At 43.1% G+C, this 19,795-nt stretch overlaps 1 long non-coding RNA gene across 1 annotated transcript; it reads right to left on the bottom strand.

The window, feature by feature from the left end:
• Positions 1 to 5,726: 5,726 nt before the first annotated feature.
• LOC144610096 (uncharacterized) lies at positions 5,727 to 19,105 on the bottom strand. The gene is made up of 3 exons (XR_013549395.1): positions 18,993 to 19,105; positions 8,650 to 8,720; positions 5,727 to 6,111 (listed from the first exon to the last, which is right to left on the bottom strand). It is a non-coding gene; the product is annotated as an uncharacterized LOC144610096 (long non-coding RNA).
• Between the last annotated feature and the right edge of the window lie 690 nt (positions 19,106 to 19,795).

The raw sequence follows: 19,795 nt of genomic DNA, 5'->3' as shown, positions 1-19,795 counted from the left end.
AGCAGCCACAGCCGGACATAAAAACAGCTTTTTTTCCACGAGTGATAGTTCTATTCAATAACCAAAGTCTGTAGTCTCTTTTTTGCTCTGGTTTATTTTCACCCACATGTTTAGACCGTAATGTTGTACCCTTATTGTTTTGATGTGGTTATGCTTTATTCTTAATTGTTAACTGTGTGTTTGTGTTGTCATTTGTGAGCGGAGCACCAAGGCACATTCCTTGTATGTGCACATACTTGGCCAATAAACTTATTCATTCATTCAATTAGTTTAGTTTAGTTTAGTGTCACGTGTACCGAGGTTCAGTGCAAAGGTTTTGTTGCGTGCTATCCAGTCACCGGGAAGACAATACATGTTTACAATCGAGCCATTTACAGTGTATAGATAATTGATAAGGGAATAACGTTTAGTGCAAGGTAAAGCCAGTGAAGGCTGATCCAGGATAGTCCGAGGGTCTCCAATGAGCTGGATAGTAGTTCAGGACTGCTCCCTAGATGTGGTAGAATGGTTCCACAACTAGATGACATCTATCATCAAGGATCCAAACCATCAGGTTCTCACTGCCACTGGAGGTACAGAAGCCTGAAGCCCCACACCACCACCATTAGCTAGATTCGGACTTGTTCTCGAGCTGACCTACACAACCCTGATCCATCCTCAGCAATGGAACACCAAGACCACCTCTTCCTACAGTGGACTTGTTGTTATTAATTGTGTAGGAAGGAACTGCAGATGCTGGTTTACACTAAAGATAGGTACAAAATGATGGAATAACGCAGCATCTCTGGAGAAAAGGAATAGGTGACTTTTGGAGTCGAGACCTTTCTTCAGACTCTCGGGAGAAAAGGAATGGGTGACGTTTCGGGTCGAGACCTTTACTCCAGCTTTTTGTGTCTATCTTTGGTCTAAACCAGCATTTGCAGTCCTTCCTGGGCATAGTAAATATAATGTTCTGTCAAGAAACTCTGTATGTCTGTAAGGCAATGAAACGTTATGGTTATTTGTTTGGAAATCAACATGAGCATTAAATTGGAACTTGTTGAATGTGCCTTTGAAAGTGGAGTTAATAAATATTCTTTATTTTTCCTAAGAGCGAGAGTTTTGTCATAAGGTCATAAGTGATAGCAGCAGAATTTGGCCATTCGGCCCATCTAAGTCTACTCCACCATTCAATCATGGCTGACGCCAATCATAACTCTCCCTCCTTACCCCATTCTCCTGCCTTCTCCCCATAACCTCTCTCAGCCAAATTAATCAAGAATCTATGTATTCCTGCCTTAAAAATATCCACCAACTTGGCCTCCACAGCCTTCTGTGGCAAATAATTCCATAGATTTACCACCTTCTGACTAAAGGAATTTCTCCTCATCTCCTTCCTAAACGAATGCCCTTTAATTCTGAATTGTACCCAATATCCTTTAATTCTGAATTGCCCCCAATATCCTTTAATTCTGAATTGTACCCAATATCATTTAATTCTGAATTGTACCCAATATCCTTTCATTCTGAATTGTACCCAATATCCTTTAATTCTGAATTGCCCCCAATATCCTTTAATTCTGAATTGTACCCAATATCCTTAAATTCCGAATTGTACCCAATATCCTTTAATTCTGAATTGTACCCAATATCCTTTAATTCTGAATTTTCCCCAATATCCTTTAATTCTGAATTGTCCCCAATATCCCCTTAAATGTGATACAGTATATTTCCCTCTGTACTGCTGTCTTGTCGCCCATATATTAGACACCATTGAGCCACATTTTTCCCCAAAGCATTTCACTTATTAAGAGACCATCAAGAATAATGTATGAAGTGTCCATCGTTGAACAGTGTTCACACTAAGTGCTGGAGTAACTCAACAGGTCAGGCAGCATCTCTGGATTTCGGCGGTTCGGGTCGAGACCCTTATTTAGGCTGGGTACGAACACGAAACGTCACCCATCCGTGTTCTCCACAGATGCAGCTTGACCGGCTGAGTTACTACTGCAGTTTGTGCCTTTCCTTGGTAAAACAGCACCTGCGGCTCTGTGTTTCTTCACAGAGGAAGGGTTGTTGGAGGAGTTATTCGATTTCACTTTTCGGTGAGTCAGTTGCAGGAGAGAACAAGTCATAAAGTTATCACTGGAGTCGGGAAACTAGAAATGGTTCTTTTGAAAAGGTCTTTATAAAAAGTTGAAATGTTTTAACGGGCGTGGCTCGGAACCAAAGAAGTCCTTACAACTCCAGGTATAAGTAAATCGTGATAAGTTCATAGGTTCTAAGAGCAGAATTAGGCCATTCGGCCCATCAAGTCCACTCCGCCATTCAATCATGGCTGATCTATCTCTCCCTCCTAACCCCATTCTCTTGCCTTCTCCCCATAACCTCTGACACCCGTACTGATCAAGAACAACGAGTTATAAAGACAGGCACAACGTGCAGGAGTAACTCAGCGGGTCAGGCAACATCTCTGGGGAAAGAAAGGGTGGGTGACATTTGGGGTCGTGTCTCTTCTTCATACTGAGTCTCTACAAAAGCTCTGTACGGGTGCTATGTCCTGAAAGTTGTGTGGGTACTTGCCCCTCCAAGGACGATGGCGCTCCTTAACCCTCGTGAAATATAGATTCTCTCCACAAAACCGGATAGATTAATGTTAGAAGTTTTGTGAGAGGCCATCCCGTGAAAGCGAGCTCCTGTTGAAATTAACGACGCAGAAGAACACAAAATTTCAAAGAGGGGCTTGTAAAACCTATATGCAGGGACATTAACAGTCCCAATAACGTATAAAACATAAGTAATCTCTGTAATAAAACGCGGATGCAATGAAATCCAACATAAAAGGAGATTTTGGCAACTATATATTTGCTCACTACTCCTGGGACTACTTTGGACTACTTTTGTTCCCATTCTGCCGGGCGGTGTATAGGCCACTGGTCTGGCATTAGGTCTTGGGGGCAGTGTCGGTTGAAATTGAACCTTGAGTCCCATTGTCAATCCGTGAATTTCCGAAAACATGCACACGACCTACAATGTAGATCACCGCTTCTTGCGTTAAACTGGTTGCAAATCTTTCGACTGCAATCAGTGGAACAGATCTCCTTGAATATAAATCTAGGGCGTATATGTCCTGAAACGCAGAGATTTCATGAATATCCAACGCCGGCGACTGCAAATTAAGATTAATAAGCCAAAATTGACAAATAATTGGAAGTGATTCGTGTTTTTGGAACAATGACTGTCGTGATGAATGCGTCGCCTTTTTGTGTGTGTGTGTGTGTGTGTGTGTGTGTGTGTGTGTGTGTGTGTGTGTGTTTTAAAATCGGTTTAATTGTCTAAACCGATTCACAGAATTCCCGAAGTTTTAAGAATAATGTTTTTTAAAAAGTCTAAACTCATATAAACAAGTAAATAACCCTTTACACGTTGGTATTTATAGAAACCGCGTTAGTTCTTTATTCCTCGCTGTACTTACTTTTTTTCTGTTTAAATATTGACTTGGTTTTAATAGGCACTGAAATGGTAACAGCGTGTGCGCGGAATGTACCCAAATAGTCATTACTAATCGAAGTATTAATTATTATGACTTTGGGGTTTAACACTCATACAAGTTTGATGCGGGGAGCATCTATCTCCATTCCTATTTTTACTGCTGTGCACATTCATTTAAATAGAACTGGTATCCAAATGCTTGGATGAGCCGTTTCCTGCTGTAACATGGGCTACATGCATGACATCTCCGGTTCTGGACCATAAAAACTGTGGTAATCTACAATGTGTTGCATGCTTAAATAGCTGAGTGGCGTATTTGCTGCTAATATTTCATGTCAGGCAGAATCTCAGTACAGTAACATGAAATCAATGACCTGGGCAGGACAATGCAATTAGCAATCATCCGATATTCTCCGTGAAACACACTCTCACACACACACACACACACACACACACACACACACACACACACACACACACACACACACACACACGCACTCGCTCGTAGATTATTGAATTAAATATATGAAAACTTCAATTCTCATTTGAAGGTAAATGAATATGAAAAGACCGGACCACCCGCTCGATAGCCATATATCAGATCCGGTTATAGTTGTAAGTGAATAGAAATCACTGGAAAGTTAATGTAATGAGTGGGGTTGACCACGGGACACTGTTGATCAAATATTAAGCGTCTAAGCAGAAATTAGATAGTTGATGGTGGAGGGATGCTGCTTTTTCATCTGGTTCAGGAGGAATTGCTTTTGCGTTTTAAGGAGCGTGGGGGTATAATGTTGAAGTTCATTGTGGGCAATATCTGTTGTATGAGGGTTCCGACCTAAAATGCCACCCATCCTTTCTGTCCAGAGATGCTGCCTGACCCGCTGAGTTACTCCAGCACTTTGTGTCCGTATTGGTTTTCTAATATTAGATTAGTTTATTGTCACCTGTACAGCGAAATGCTTGTTTGGATGCGTGCCAACCGGTCAACAGAAAGACAATCGATCCATTTACAGTGTGCAGATGCACGATAAGGGAATGACGTTTAGTGCAAGGTAAAGCCAGCAAAGTCCGATCAAGGATAGTCCGAGGGACATCAAAGATGTGGACAGTAGTTCAGCACAACAACTGCACAGTATTTGTTGGACAGAATTGTCTCTAGAAGGTGCAGCCTCCGAGTTTACAGTGCAAGGAATCTCACAAATAGGATGTGTGTGTGGGGTTGGAGGGGGGGAATAATTTTGTAGTAAAGGTCGGCAGTCCCCATTTAAAACACTTCGTTGTAATTCCTTAAATTATTCTTCTCCAACGCGAGCGAGCCATTTGCTTCGCCCACGACGTACTAATGTCGATGTAAGTAAAAACCGTGAAGTTTAACTGCGTGGAATGCTAGATCGGGGGGAAAAAAGGCACATTGCTTTCGGTCTCTGAGATGAGCATTGGGCGAATGCTGAGGGAAATCAGCGGGTAAAGACGGGTCTCGACCCGAAATGTCCCCCATCCATATTCTCCGGAGATGCTGCCTGCCTCGCTGAGTTACTCCAGCGTTTAGTGTCTACCTGCAGTTCCTTTCTACGCAGCCGTTTAATGTTCTGGATTCCGTTGAACGAGTTGAAAATTTTGGGGTCCGGTTTCTGCCGAGGTTGATTTCGGTGGGCGAAACTAAAAGTGTTTGTTGGTCTGTGCGGGAACCCTCGGGCATGCAATGCATTGCAAAACTCTCCACCCCGCCTCGCGTTTTAACCATTAAGCCTTACAGCGTGGAAACAGGCTCTTCGGCCCAACCTGCCCCATCTACATTAATCCCACCTGTTTGCGTTTGGCCCATATCCCTCCACACCTGTCCTATCCATGTACCTGTCTAATTGTTTCTTGAACGTTAAGTTAGACCCTGCCTCAACTACCTCCTCCGGCAACGCGTTCCATGCACACGCCAACCCTTTGTGTAAAAAAGTTACCCCTCAGTTTCCTATTAAATCTCCCCCCCCCCCCAACACTTCAAACCTCTGGCCTCTGCTTCTCGGTTGTCCTACACTGGGCAAAGGACTGTGTGCATTTACACGATCTATTCCTCTCGTGATTGTATACACGCAAAAACACAAAAAATCCCCGCGTAATATTTACGGCTAATGCAATAATTCACGAGCACGCTTTAAAAAGTTCGAAAACAGCAATAGATTCATCCCAAAATCAACGATTTATTGAACATCGCCGTGTTGAGTAATGGCAGCCGCTTAATATATTTTGACGGGGTTGCTTTTAAAATAAACAATTTTGCACACTGTAAACACATAAAAGTTGTGGTGGAACTCAATGGGTCCGGCGGCATCAGAGGGATGGGATGGACAGGCAGCGTTTCGGGTCAGGGCCATTCTCTCCAAAGATGCTGCCTGACCCGTTGAGCACTTTGTATTTTGCTCAGGCTTCCAGCATCTCCAGTTGCTTGTGTCTGCACTTTCCGTTAAGCTGGCCAAGCTAGCTTGAAAAACAGGGGGGGTTAACAGTTTGGCTGTGAAGTGAAGTGCACCTCTGTGTGTTATCTTATTCCTCCCAGTATCTTGGAGTTGCTATACAAAGATGAATTTTATCCCATTGAAGAATTCGATCCACGCCGTCTTCTGGACCTTCAGAGTTGATGAACTAAACAGAGAAAGACAAAAACATATTAATTTCTCATTACAAATGCAATGTTAAAAATGGTTTGTGTGAAACGGAATACCTTGTAACTCTGTCGGCGCCCTTTATAAGGTCATATGATCGTGAGGAATAAGAGTAGAACTAGGCCATTCGGCCCATCAAGTCTACTCCACCATTCAATCATGGTTGATCTATCTCTCCTTCCTAACCCCATTCCCCTGCCTTCTCCCCATAACCCCTGACACCTGTACTAATCAAAGAATCTGCCTATCTCTGTCTTAAATATATCGACTGATATTGAACCGGTTATTTGCTAAAAATTGGGTCCGCAAAACAAGGAATATCACCGTGAATTGTCACATGTGACAATAAAATATAATTCATTCATCCGCACACAAGACAAATGCAAACTTTAACGCGCCGGCGTTATGATCTCTGAGACCGGAGATACATGAGAGTATTATATCTGCAATATGATTCAAGTCTGTTAATGACCGACTGGACTTTCATTATACAGCGAATACGTTATTAACGGGCCCGCTTTCTCATTAACAAAACCGTTACAAAATCAAAATTAGAAAGGGGCCGCTATTAATTACTACAGGGCAAAGCCGTTTAGAACATATATTTACATATTAAATGAACGAGAGCATACGTGTGCTGCCTCGCTAAGTGTCGCAATCTTTGGAAACTCCTTAGATAGACACAAAATGCTGGAGTAACTCAGCGGGTCGGGCAGCATCTCTGGAGAGAAGGGGTGGGTGATGTTTCGGGTCGAGACCCTTCTTCAGACTGAGAGTCTGAAAGGGAAACGAGAGATATAGACTGCAATATACAGAGATATAGAACAAATGAATGAAAGATATCCCCAAAAAGTAACGGTGATAAAGGAAAAAGGCCATTGTTAGCGGTGGTCTGTGTGAAATCCAGTTACAATCTCCAGCATTTTGTGTCTATCTTCAGTTTAAAGCAGCATCTGCAGTTCCTTCCAACACATTTTTAAACTCCTGTATCATCGGTGACGATTATCAATTTATTTTATTTTTGATACCGTCTTGTTTCAAACGAATAAAACGCACTGGGCGCCCAAATTCATTCCCTTCTCGTGAATATTACCCTTATTTTATCCCAACACCTCGTCTCAGCGGTCAGTGTCATCGGTGACATATGAAAAATAAAACGAAATCTCCAGTGCTCGCTTCTGACAAACATACAGGTCTTTTTTGTTTTGTGTGTGTGTGTGTGGGTATATATGTGTGTGTGTGTGTGTGTGTGTGTGTGTGGGTGTGTGTGTGTGTGTGTGTGTGTGTGTGTGTGTGTGTGTGAGTGTGTGTGTGTGTGTGTGTGTGTGTGTGGGTGTGTGTGTGTGGGTGTGTGTGTGTGTGTGTGTGTGTGTGTGGGTGTGTGTGTGTGGGTGTGTGTGTGTATGTATATGTGTGTGTGTTTCTGTGCATGTTCTCTCTCTCTCTCTCTCTCTCTCTCTCTCTCTCTCTCTCTCTCTCTCTCTCTCTCTCTCTCTCTCTCTCTCTCTTTCTCTCTCTCTCTCTATTTCTCTCTCTCTATCTCTCTCTCTCTCTCCACCCCGAAGTGCAAGCTTTCCCATCTCAGCTAACCACCCGTATGACCAGAAGGCACTCACGGGACAATGGAGGTGCCGCTCCGAGATTGGATTCTCTCCCCGTCTCAGTAAACTTAAATCAGCAGCTCTTTACCAAAGCTTTGCTGCGGAGAAATCGGCACTGAGAGAAAACAGAGTTGGAGGAAGAGATAGACAGGGAGAGCGCCAGCGACGGCGAGTGTAGTCGGTTTAAACCCCGCGTACAAGCTGTGTACGCAACTTTATTCCGCCGCTCTTAAGTTCACAGGTCCATAAGTTGTAGGAGAGTAATTAGGCCATTCGGCCCATCGGATCTACTCCGCCATTCAATCATGGCTGATCTATCTTTCCCTCTCAACCCCATTCTCCTGCCTTCTCCCCATAACCCCTGACACCCGTGCCAATCAAGAATCTGTCAATTTTCGCCTTAATAAATATAAATTGATTTGGCCTCCACAGCCGTCTGTGGCAATGAATTCCACAGATTCACCACCCTCTGACTAGATAAATTCCTCCTGGTCTCTTTTTTAAAGGTACGTCCTTTCCCCGCTGTTAATGTTCATTGACTCCCCTCTCTCCAGTTAATGTTCATTGACTACCCTCTCTCCCCTCTCTCCAGTTAATGTTCATTCTCTCCCCTCTCTCCCCTCTCTCCAGTTCCTGACCGCTCACAGCCGATGTCGCTCCGTGAGCCGGTGAGCCCCGTGTTATCTCGTCGGAGGCCAGGTGGAGCCGCGCAGAACTAAGTTAGCCCGATGCAAAGCAAACGCGAGTTAATGAGGTATAAACTCGAGTCACACAACACGCAACGGCGGTGCTGTCTCCCGAAGTTTTCAGCTCCAAAGTTCGCAGTTGTTTAGGGAGGGAGGGAGGGAGGGAGGGATGGGGGGACGGGTCGGTCACGGTGTCACGGAGACGGCACGTCGGCTCCTTTGCCAGTTCACCTGTGCAGGTGTGGTTTCTACGCTCTCCGCCCTCGCCAAACCCTTGAGTGATACCCTCGCCGCGCTGGGACCTGAAACAACATTGTACAGTAACTTTAACAGCGAATCGTTGCTTTTATAACACCGCCCCTCGTGGTCACAGACTGGAGAAATCTTTATTATCACTTTCGGTATAAAACTATTTTACATGACTTTACAATCGTGATTCATATTTTCAACATAACACATAACAATTTACACTGAGAAAATGTTTAATAGAAACAGTTAAAATTGATATGTGGAAAACATTACGCTGTAGGATCACAGTTAAAACAAAACTTCTTTTATGATCAATACGTTCATTTTAAAAGACATGTCAGTGAGATTTTTAAACCTCTATTCCACGAAATGGTGGAATTCAATCAGACGCAAGATGAAGGTACTTTGCTGCTCGGTTTTTCCGGTACATTTATATTTATATTGGTAAGGTTTTTTTCTGACCAGCTCGCAAGTGGGTAATGTTGGTAACACTTTTCATTTCCTCCCGTCTGCAACGTCCGCAGCTGAATTAAATGTATCACGTTCCACACATCAGGTTTACCGTGTGACGATAATCCTTGATTAAATTGCAAATCGTATGCAAATATTTCGTTAATAATTTGCGGGCCTGCGGGCTGTTGTGTGTTGGTTCATCATTCAGCGGGTCCACAGTATGGATGCAGAGGGAAAGGAACCGCTCGCAGATTCCCACCTCGCATTAAAACTGTACCTGATTCACGCAAAACCCCCAACAACACAAATACCCACACACACACACACGCACACACACAGATAGATTATATTCCGATAACATAAATGGATTACTTATGTTATTTCCGATAACATAAATAGATAACATATATAGATAAATAGATATATGAAATACATCACTCATATATATATATATACTATACATAGCAATATATATTGTACACGTATATACGTGTACTGTACATTACTGCATAAATAGCAATTACAAAGTAAGTAAATGTAAGTAATGTAAAGTGAATGTACAATGTAAAATTCACGTATATCGATTATACTATATATATATATTATATATGTAGTAATTGTATATATAATCACATATAAGTATATATATAGCAATTACAAAGTAAGTAAACGTAAGTAATGTAAAATGAATGTACAATGTAAAATTCAACATATATCGATTATACTATATATATATATATATAGTAATTGTATATATAATCACATATAAGTATATATATAGCAATTACAAAGTAAGTAAATATAAGTAATGTAAAATGAATGTACAATGTAAAATTCACATATATCGATTATACTATATATATCCTATATATATATATAGTAATTGTATATATAATCACATATAAGTATATATATATAGCAATTGCAAAGTAAGTAAGTGTAAGTAATGTAAAATGAATGTGCATTGTAAAATTCACATATATAGATTATACTATATATAAATATACTATCGATATAGTGACTGTATATATAATCACATATAAGTATATATATAGGAATTACAAAGCAAAATGTAATATAGTACACATATACACGTACTTTATATTGCTCTTTCTGTATACATTATATATATATATATAACTTAATATGCAATACAGTAATTACAAAGTAAAATATAATATAGCACACATGTACTTTATATTGCTCTTTCTACACACATTATATACATAACATATAATGTAATATAGTAATTACAAAGTCAAATGCAATATGGTACTCATATATACTTCTACTATATATTGCACTCAATATTATATATATATATATATATATATATATATATATATATAACTTACTTTGTAATATAATAATTACAATGTAAAATGTAATATAGTACAAATATATAACGTACAATATAGTGCTATATATGTACATATTACTTTGTAATTGCTATATATATACACGTATACATATATTTGTGTGTGTGTGCATATGTTTGTATAAACATATACAAATATATATATATATAGTACTTACGAAGTAATATATCAAATATACAGAGAGCGCAATATATAGTACGCATATATGTGCTATATACCACTTTATGAGTTACTCCAGCACCTTGTGTCTATATTACCATATATACATATAAATACTGTATGTATACTATATATATGGCAAACAGTACATGTATATATCTGTATTCTATACTATTATATACAGTAATTACAAAGTAAGTAAAAAATATATAGTATTTATAGAGGCCAGTATATAGTACGTGTAAATATGTATATTAGATATTACTCTACATATGGTAATAGATTGTCATACACACACACACACACACACACACACACACACACACACACACACACACACACACACACACACACACACACACACACACACACACACACACACACACACACACACACACACACACACACACACATATATATACACACACACACAGACGCACATATAGAGAGAGCTATATACTATATATAGCAATATATATTGTACACGTATATACGTGTACTATACATTACTGCATAAATAGCAATTACAAAGTTAGTAAATGTAAGTAATGTAAAATTAATGTACAATGTACAATGTCCATGTGTACATTATGTACATAGGCTCTATAAATGTTGTGCTGAGCCAGTTTCTCGCCAGGTGCTGGAGATTATTAAATCATTGGTAAACTACATTTGTCCATTTATTTACACCTGCGTTTTCTGTGCATATTTGCAGATTGCCTGTGTGTGTGCGTTGATGTGTGCGCGTATGTGTGGTCCGTTGTTACATTATCTATTTGATTCCTTGATAGAAGCATAACCTTCTTTGACTTTTCCGAAGGAGCCAGTCATCGCCAACCGCTTTCTGGAAACACTCGGAACCCGAAATACTCCACTCGGCCAATTTCGTTCGGAATTATAAATGGAATTGGTGGTAGGAATGGACGAAAAAGCTAGTGTCAGGGAGATACTTATTGGGTAATCTTTTAATTTATACACTGTCAGTGAAGTTAGAACTTAATACTTTATTTATGTGTGATAATTATCCGTGTATTATAAGTATTTATAAGTATTCGTGTAGTTTCTAGGATTCTCTCTAGTCTTGCCCACGTTATTCTCGACCATCAAAAATCTATTCTTCAAACAATAACAGCACCGACCAGTGGGGCTACAAAACAATTGGGCGCTGATATTAACGAATGTTCTTAAACAGAAGCAGAGAAAGAGTATTTGTCAGCCCTCGCTGTCTTATAAAACAAGGAGAAAAATAATTTGTTCGTCGTCAATTTTCCTTGCAACTTCGTACACCCTGCAATTCGCTTTCTAATGCGTGGTGCGGATTTTGTGAATACAATCCAATTGCTCACAAAAGTGCGCGTGTGGTCGGGTTGGAACGATTTGGCGAGGGGCTCCTACTTTTGGTTAGAAGATGGGCCCTGACTGAACTCGCTCACTGTTCCCTCAGCTGCGGCCGGTCCCCTAGAAACGCCACAGTCGTTCTATCGTGGCTGTTGTAGGGAACAGACACCCCACACAATATGCAGATGGTCGGGCCATCTAACAGCTGAGGATAGACCAGCTGAATTAAAAGGAAAGAAATGACCGCGACCGTCCCCTGAACTCTCATTGAATTTTGAACTGAACCCTCCGCGAACGGGCAATCCAAACACACCGACCTCTAATCAGAAAAATAACAGACCCTCCCAAGACTCTTTAAAAATTATTTTTAATTTATGTTTTTCAATTTAAATTAATGTCAGCGTTAGTTTCGTTTATTCTTTCCACCTCGAATTCTCTTTATCTCGTGTATCGCGGGTTGTATCGATATTAAACGCGGCTATCACATGGTCGGTTTTCACAGTCTGCATGGTATTCGTTTAACGTCGAAAACTTTGCCCCGATAGGAAGGAGAAGCGACAAACTTTAACCCTTCACGTACTGACATTCGTTGTCACTTTTCGGAAAGATGGATGAATGGGTTTCGGGGCGATATTAATTCTATCTGTGCCGCGACGAGTGTTGTTACAAAGGGCAGGGATCAATAAACCCTGTTCAGGAGTGATGGCCCTTCAAGATTGCTACAAGCAAACTTCCTAAAACGTACACACAAAAAAATGTTACGTCTACAAACGAGGAGAAGGTTTGATTATTCCACCTCTGTGGCCCTTAGAAACCTGTCCAACTATCACGCCAAATTTAAATCCAGCACCTGCCCAGTACCTTACCCAAGGTTAACATCAACCTTAATATCAACCCTCATCCCGACCCGAACTCCCTTGTACTAACAAAACCACACCTCGAGTCCTACCCGCGAACATGTCCCCAAATCGTTCACAATACCAATCACCATCTCTCGGCCCACATCACCATTATGCCCCAAAATAACACAAAGGCGCACAAAAGGGACACAAAATGCTGGAGTAACAAAGCGGGTCACGCAGCATCTCTGTGGAACATGAATCGGTGACGATTCGGTTCGGGACCCTTCTTCAGACTGATCAGACACTAACAACGCCGCCCCTAACACCAATTCCACCCACGAACCCCTGTGGAGATCGACATCATCTGCCTCATGGGCTATGCCGCCAATAAGTTCATAAGTTCTAGGAGCAGAATTGGCCCATTCGGCCCATCAAGTCTACTCCGCCATCCAAACATGGCTGATCTATCTTTCACTCTCATCTCCAGTCCACTGCCTTCTCCCCATTACCCCTGACACCCGGACTGATCAACAATTTGTCCTTCATAATATCAATTGTCGCCGTTCACAGATTCACCACCCTCTGGCTAATCGACACAAACTCCATCCTGACCAACCAAACTCTAACACCGGGCACAACTCCCAAACACACTACACTAATCTCGGTCCGAACTCAAACACTAAACTCTAGTTTCGATCATGCTTTTTATTCCGACGGTGGATTTTATTTTACATTCCACTGACTGCCAAGAGTCATTAGCATGAATCTTTGCAATCTGCGCAGGGCATCAAAGAGCACTTGACCTTTCAATGGGAAATTGCTGCGTTCGATCTCTGTTCCTTTCGAATTGGAAATATATCAACGGTTTATATTTAATGATCATTCATATTATTCGTCCAAGTTGTTGATGAGTTCGGGCTCCGGCTCTGGAGAGTCAGGGTGATTAGTGCGGGCGTCAGGGGTGATGGGGAGAAGGAAGGGAGGAGAATGGGATTGAGAGGGAAAGATAGATCAGCCATGACCGAATGGCGGAGTGGGCTTGTGTGTCGGAAAGACTTTTGAAGGTAGACACAAAATGCTGGAGTAACTCAGCGGGTCAGCAGCATCTCTGGAGAGAAGACTTGATGGCCCAATTTTGCTCCAAATGAACCAATGAACTTATGACTACTAGAGCATTGGGCTTAGTAGCTACAGTCAATGGTGGGCAGGTGCCTAGATACCATGAGGCACAGTTGTGGGTAGAATTGATGGGCCGAATGGCCTGATTGTGATGCTAGATCCGGTCTGGGAAGGGCGCCGCGGGAGACTGGTTATTTGGGAAGTGTGTGTCGGTAGAATGTTGCAAATTGCATCCTCTTTAACTGCAGACAATCAGTATCTCTCCTTCAATAAGCGAAAATAGCGAGTCCCACACTGCCAACTAACTGAAGTTACTGCTTTCCAGGCACCTCCCTGACCCTCGGCTTTTCCACGCCTGCCTTCCTGAACTTTCAGACCGTTGCCAAACAGAGTGACCCACCAACAAGCATCTAAAGCGCCTCGCATCGCAACAGGGACAAGGAAATATATCCTGCCTCATCTTGTCCTGCCCTTACCCTTCTGAAACTCTGCCCAGGAGCCCGCTTGAAATTGGATCGTTTTTCTTCCAAATCCGTTTCCACCCCCCCCCCCCACCCTCCATCCCCCCCACCCCCCCTTCACAACCCCCCCCCCCACCCCACCCCCTCACCCCCCACCCTCCCAATCATTTGCTTCCCTGCTCTAACAACACTGTGCGAAATCACAACTTGCTCTAACAGCCACTCGCGTCTACAGTGCAGCTTTGAGAAACAGTATTTACCATTCACTTTCACGTGGCTGGTAGGTAGAGCGAGAGGATATTAAAGGGAAAAGAAAAGGCGCATGGGGGTGTGGGGAGAAGGGGTGGGGAATTCCGCACTAAAGTAATAAGGGAGAGGAAGAATCCCAGAGCAGCAGGAGGAGAGAAGCGCGCAGTAAACCAGCGAGAAAGTTAAGGATCCCGCAAAGGTTTAGTGGGTGCGTCGGGAAACAGACCATTAAGCAAATCTCGGCACGGCTCACGGGACAGGTCCATCAGGTAGGCTCACCCGGCATGTCAAGTTGTTTATTTGAACTGGGACAGAGAGGTGTGTTTGCTGTTCTCTCTCTCTCTCTCTCTCTCTCTCTCTCTCTCTCTCTCTCTCTCTCTCTCTCTCCTCTCTCTCTTCTCTCTCTCTCTCCTCTCTCTCTCTCTCTCTCTCTCTCCCTCTCTCTCTCTCCCCCCTCTCTCTCTCGCCCCCCCCCCTCTCTCTCTCTCCCTCTCTCCCTCTCTCGCTCTCCCCCCCTCTCTCTCTCTCTCTCTCTCTCTCTCTCTCCTCTCTCTCTCTCTCTCCCTCTCTCTTTCTCTCTCCCTTTCTCTTCCCCCCTCCCACACTCTCTCTCTCTCCCGCTTTCGTCCCCTTTCTCTGTCTGTCTGTCTGTCTGTCTGTCTGTCTGTCTGTCTGTCTGTCTGTCTGTCTGTCTGTCTGTCTGTCTGTCTGTCTGTCTGTCTGTCTGTCTGTCTGTCTGTCTGTCTGTCTGTCTGTCTGTCGTCTGTCTGTCTGTCTGTCTGTCTGTCTGTCTGTCTGTCTGTCTGTCTGTCTGTCTGTCTGTCTGTCTGTCCTGTCTGTCTGTCCTGTCTGTCTGTCTGTCTGTCTGTCTGTCTGTCTGTCTGTCTGTCTGTCTGTCTGTCTCACTCTCTCTCTCTCTCTGTCTCTCTGTTTCTCTCTCTGTCTGTCTGCCTCTCTCTCTTTCTCCCCCCTCTCTCTCTCTCTCTCTCCACCTCTCTCCCCCCCCCCCCCCCCCCCCCCCTCTCTCTCCTCTCTCAGTCTATAGGGGTTGTTTTATTCAGGATAGTTGGAGCTACTATTCAAGGCCAGCCAGGGACTTGCGCTTGTCCAGCCTCCTGCACATGTTAATATCACAGCAGAAGCAGTTCACGCCGATGGTCTCGGTGGTCTGGCCCTGACCCACGCCGGCTCATTCACACCTCCACGGGTGAACGATAATCTGGAGCCGGGCACAGACTACCTGGCACAGCTCCCTGTCTGCCGGTGAAAGTAGACCCGTTTTGTGCTCGCTTTAAAGGGATTTGCAGCTCCATTTGTGACCCCCTTGTTTCTTTTAAGGGTAAACGGCGGTACAGTATAACTGATTAATTTTCCTATAAGCAGCGCCGACTTTATATATTAGTTTACTAATCACAACCCTATTTAACGTTATATTTAAGTTCGAACGCACAATTATTTCCGAACCTGAACGTTATTCTCATTGTCCATTCATTTTCCAAATATTTCGAAGATGTTATTCAGACTTAACGTTGTCCGACGCGTTTTGCTTTCTTAAAATTTACTTTTAAACGCATTAATCTCCTCTGCTTGCCATTCGTATCTCTGCACTGTTTCGTTTTTACAATTTTCTTTCCCGGGGACTGTGATTATTTTTTTTTTTTTAATTTCCTTGGTGGACTTTTGACAATAGTTTTCACTGAGTTCAGATCAAAACGCTGGTGGAAATAGACTGATTCTTTCCTTTCGTTTCACTGAGGTTCAGCTCAATATGTAGGCAGGAATAAAGCCAGCCACTCGGCCGCTGCCAGACATAGGGAATAAAAAAGTCACCTGCTGGACTTTTCATTAGAGGATGAAGAGGAGAATTTCCAAGCATTTTCGGTTGTGGGAATTGGTAAAGCGGCTGGCCGCTCGCCGGCCGGTCCATGTCCGTGTTAGTTGAGTTTATAGGACTTGGTATTACAATCCCTAATGTAATCAGCACCTTCTTAATCTCTTGAGTGAGGGTAGGGGTAAAGGCTTCATTGGGGTCATCAGTTGAGCAACCCCTTCCTTAATTATGGCGGGGAATAAAAAACCGCTGTAATAATCTAATTAATTATGACGAAATTTAAAAAATAACAAGTAAAAAGCCCAGTCTCCGATCGTGTCGAGCGTACAATTAAACCGAGTGTCCATCTGGCTATTTTGAACACCCGTTGTTATAAATATGCAATCTGTACTGACGCCAATCCGAAATCCCGAGGATTATTGTACAATACTAATCCCTGTGTTTATTTGCAATGAGATAGTTGTGATTTAGTCAGCGCCGTTTGGTTGTTATTATACCCCACTTAAAGAAAGTTGTAGGAATCGTAGAGCGAATGCAAGAGCCCCCCTCCCTGGGAGAGAGGGGTTAGTTGTGTTGTAGAGGGCAAGTTCTTTTGTCAATGAGTTTTGCTGTTTTATGGGAGCGCTTGGGGTTGCCCCACGGTCGATATTTGCTTCACTTTCCCGCGGCGCTTGCCTCGCTCCGTCTACTCTGGTGGAAAGCGAGAGAGAGAGAGAGAGGGGGGGGGGGAGGAGAGAGGGGGAGAGGGGGAGAGGGGGAGAGGGGGAGGGGGGGGGGAGAGAGAGAGAGAGAGAGAGAGAGGAGAGAGAGAGAGAGAGAGAGAGAGAGAGAGAGAGAGAGAGAGAGAGAGAGAGAGAGAGAGAGAGAGAGAGAGAGAGAAGGGAGAGAGAGAGGCCAGGCGAGGTGGAGATTCCTGCAGATGTAAACTTCGCTTCACACCAAATTCCCCCCCCCCCCCCCGTGAATGGACCACATCCTAGAGAGGGGGAGCTAAAAAATATATCAACACACATATCAACATTGAGAGCGTGTGTGTATTTATGGCGGTGTGTGTGTGTGTGTGTGTGTGCTGTGTGTGTACATTAAAGCAGGTATGGGTACTGCATTAAATCTGAACATTGCACAGCTGTGAAGAACGTGTGCAGAAGGGTCTCGTCCCGAAACGTCACCTATTCCTTCCCTCCAGAGATGCTGCCCGACCCACTGAGTTACTCCAACATTCTGTGCCCCTGTTCGATGTAAACCAGCGTCTGCAGTTCCGTCCTACACGTTGTATAATAGTGTCTGAGTAACTTAGTGTGTTGAGAATTGTAAAGTCGTGCAATCTGTCTGTCCACATCAACACCCTATTTTAAAACACACTGCAATGCCTGTTTCTAGCAGTTCTTATAAAACTGTCTAAATAACGCGGCTTCAAAACACTGCAATCATTTTCTCAACGCGCCTTGAAAACGCCAAAACTTTGGCTCAAATCGTGCGTTCCTTTCACTGCCCGGAACAGACCCGACAATCTCGGGGAAAGAAAAAAACTATACTGCTACGTTTGTGAAAAATGTTGCGTTTCAGTGAAGCAAAGCCGAGATGAGTTGATTTACGTGACGCTAATTAATTTTAAATAAATACCAAGTCACAGCTGTGTGGCAATTATTTTCAATGGTGAATAATCTCAGGCTTTTATCCCTTTCTGTCGCGTTAAACACCAAATCGGGAATGTGGAATCTTAAAACGCGCAGAGCCTTAAAAAATGCCCCACGCCTTGGTTCCAAATGCATAGAAATGTGATTTAAAACGCAGGGCACATCTTCGTAGAATCTTATCGGCCGGGCGAGAGATCCGTGGCCCCCAACTCCCATTATTTTAAGCACGGCGAAGCGACACGTTTACACCAATTATTTTGATTAAACGCTAACGAATAAATTGAAATCAGTGCCGCGGACCACTTTCGCCGCCGCCGCCTCTCGTCTAGAAATGCAGGCAGACAAACAAATAAATATACAAACAAGCAATCGCAGCGAGCTTCTAATATGATATATTAATTGACGCCATGATCGATGTATCGATAGAGGTGATTGATTGACAAGCGCGCCGCTGGAAATAAAGCGCGCTTGGCCGTTTCAAATTTTGATTGCTTTCTCTGGCACTCGAGGTAACTTTTCAAACGGATACAAGACTGCAGACACTAAACATTCACCTGCTAATTTGCCCAGCCGTTTTGCAAAACTTCAACCGTCAAAATATCGTGTGTAACACCCGGCCCTATCAAATACATCCCACTTACGATGAAAATGTTTGCTGTAAATTATCAATTTGTGTCAATTAATGGATCAATTCTCCTCCGTGACACACCCCAACTGTTACAACAAACAACACCTTATAGCAACCGTTCACCTTTATCTCCCCTCGTTAAACGGTAAATCACGGCGTGATATTTACCGGGTTACATACAATGTTGTAATAACTGTACCAATGAGAGGTTATGTGGTAAAACTCACACCTATTGGCAGCTCGTCCGACAGAGGCTTGAATACATCGATCGCTCTCAACCGCCTCCGACACTGGGAGCTGGGCTCTGACTCTAGTGTGCGCGGAGCGTCGGCACACCTTTGCTGGATGGGGAAAGGTGAAGAAAGCGGCCGGCGACCGCCCGGTTGCTCAGGCTGGGCTAGGCTGGGCTATTACCCCCGGTCGCTGAGTCGGGCTTGTGGCCCAAGCCAACCACTAGAACAGTTAAACAGCTGATGCTAAAGACCAATGGATTTCTGTCACTCGCTCAAACGGCTTTTAATTAGGCGTCAACACTCTATTTTTCGGGGGGGCTGTAATCTCTAGAAGCATCAATTGCCATATTACAATTATCTGTTAACCAAAACAGTACTCCCGGAGTTAGTGGGGAAAAACGATTTCAAAGCCAAACATATTCTATAATTCCACAAATGGTTTAGATATCCCTCTAATGGTTGTCGTGTTCCTTCCATGTTTGTTAAAGTGCATTTAGGACAATAGGATTTAAATGAGTGGCACATTGTTTAAAAGCCTGTGTACATGTAACGCAGGTGATAAACAGAAAACTCGGGCTAGTCCGGGAAGGACAGCTTGCATTTATTCACATGCGGATCTTTTACACACTCCCCCCACCCCCCACCCCACCCCACCCCCCCCCCTCACCCCAACCGTTTGTGTATTTTATATTTTACCCTATTTTTTTTTTTCGAGAGGTCACTAGTCTTTGCAATTGAAACTGAAAAGTTGTGTATAATTAGACCTCGCTGTTCAATGCGGTCAAATTTACACTTTGCT

The sequence above is a fragment of the Rhinoraja longicauda genome, chromosome 35, assembly GCF_053455715.1.
Source record: "Rhinoraja longicauda isolate Sanriku21f chromosome 35, sRhiLon1.1, whole genome shotgun sequence".
NCBI classification, from domain to species: Eukaryota; Metazoa; Chordata; class Chondrichthyes; order Rajiformes; family Arhynchobatidae; genus Rhinoraja; species Rhinoraja longicauda.
This window is presented reverse-complemented; position numbering and strand designations above follow the sequence as displayed.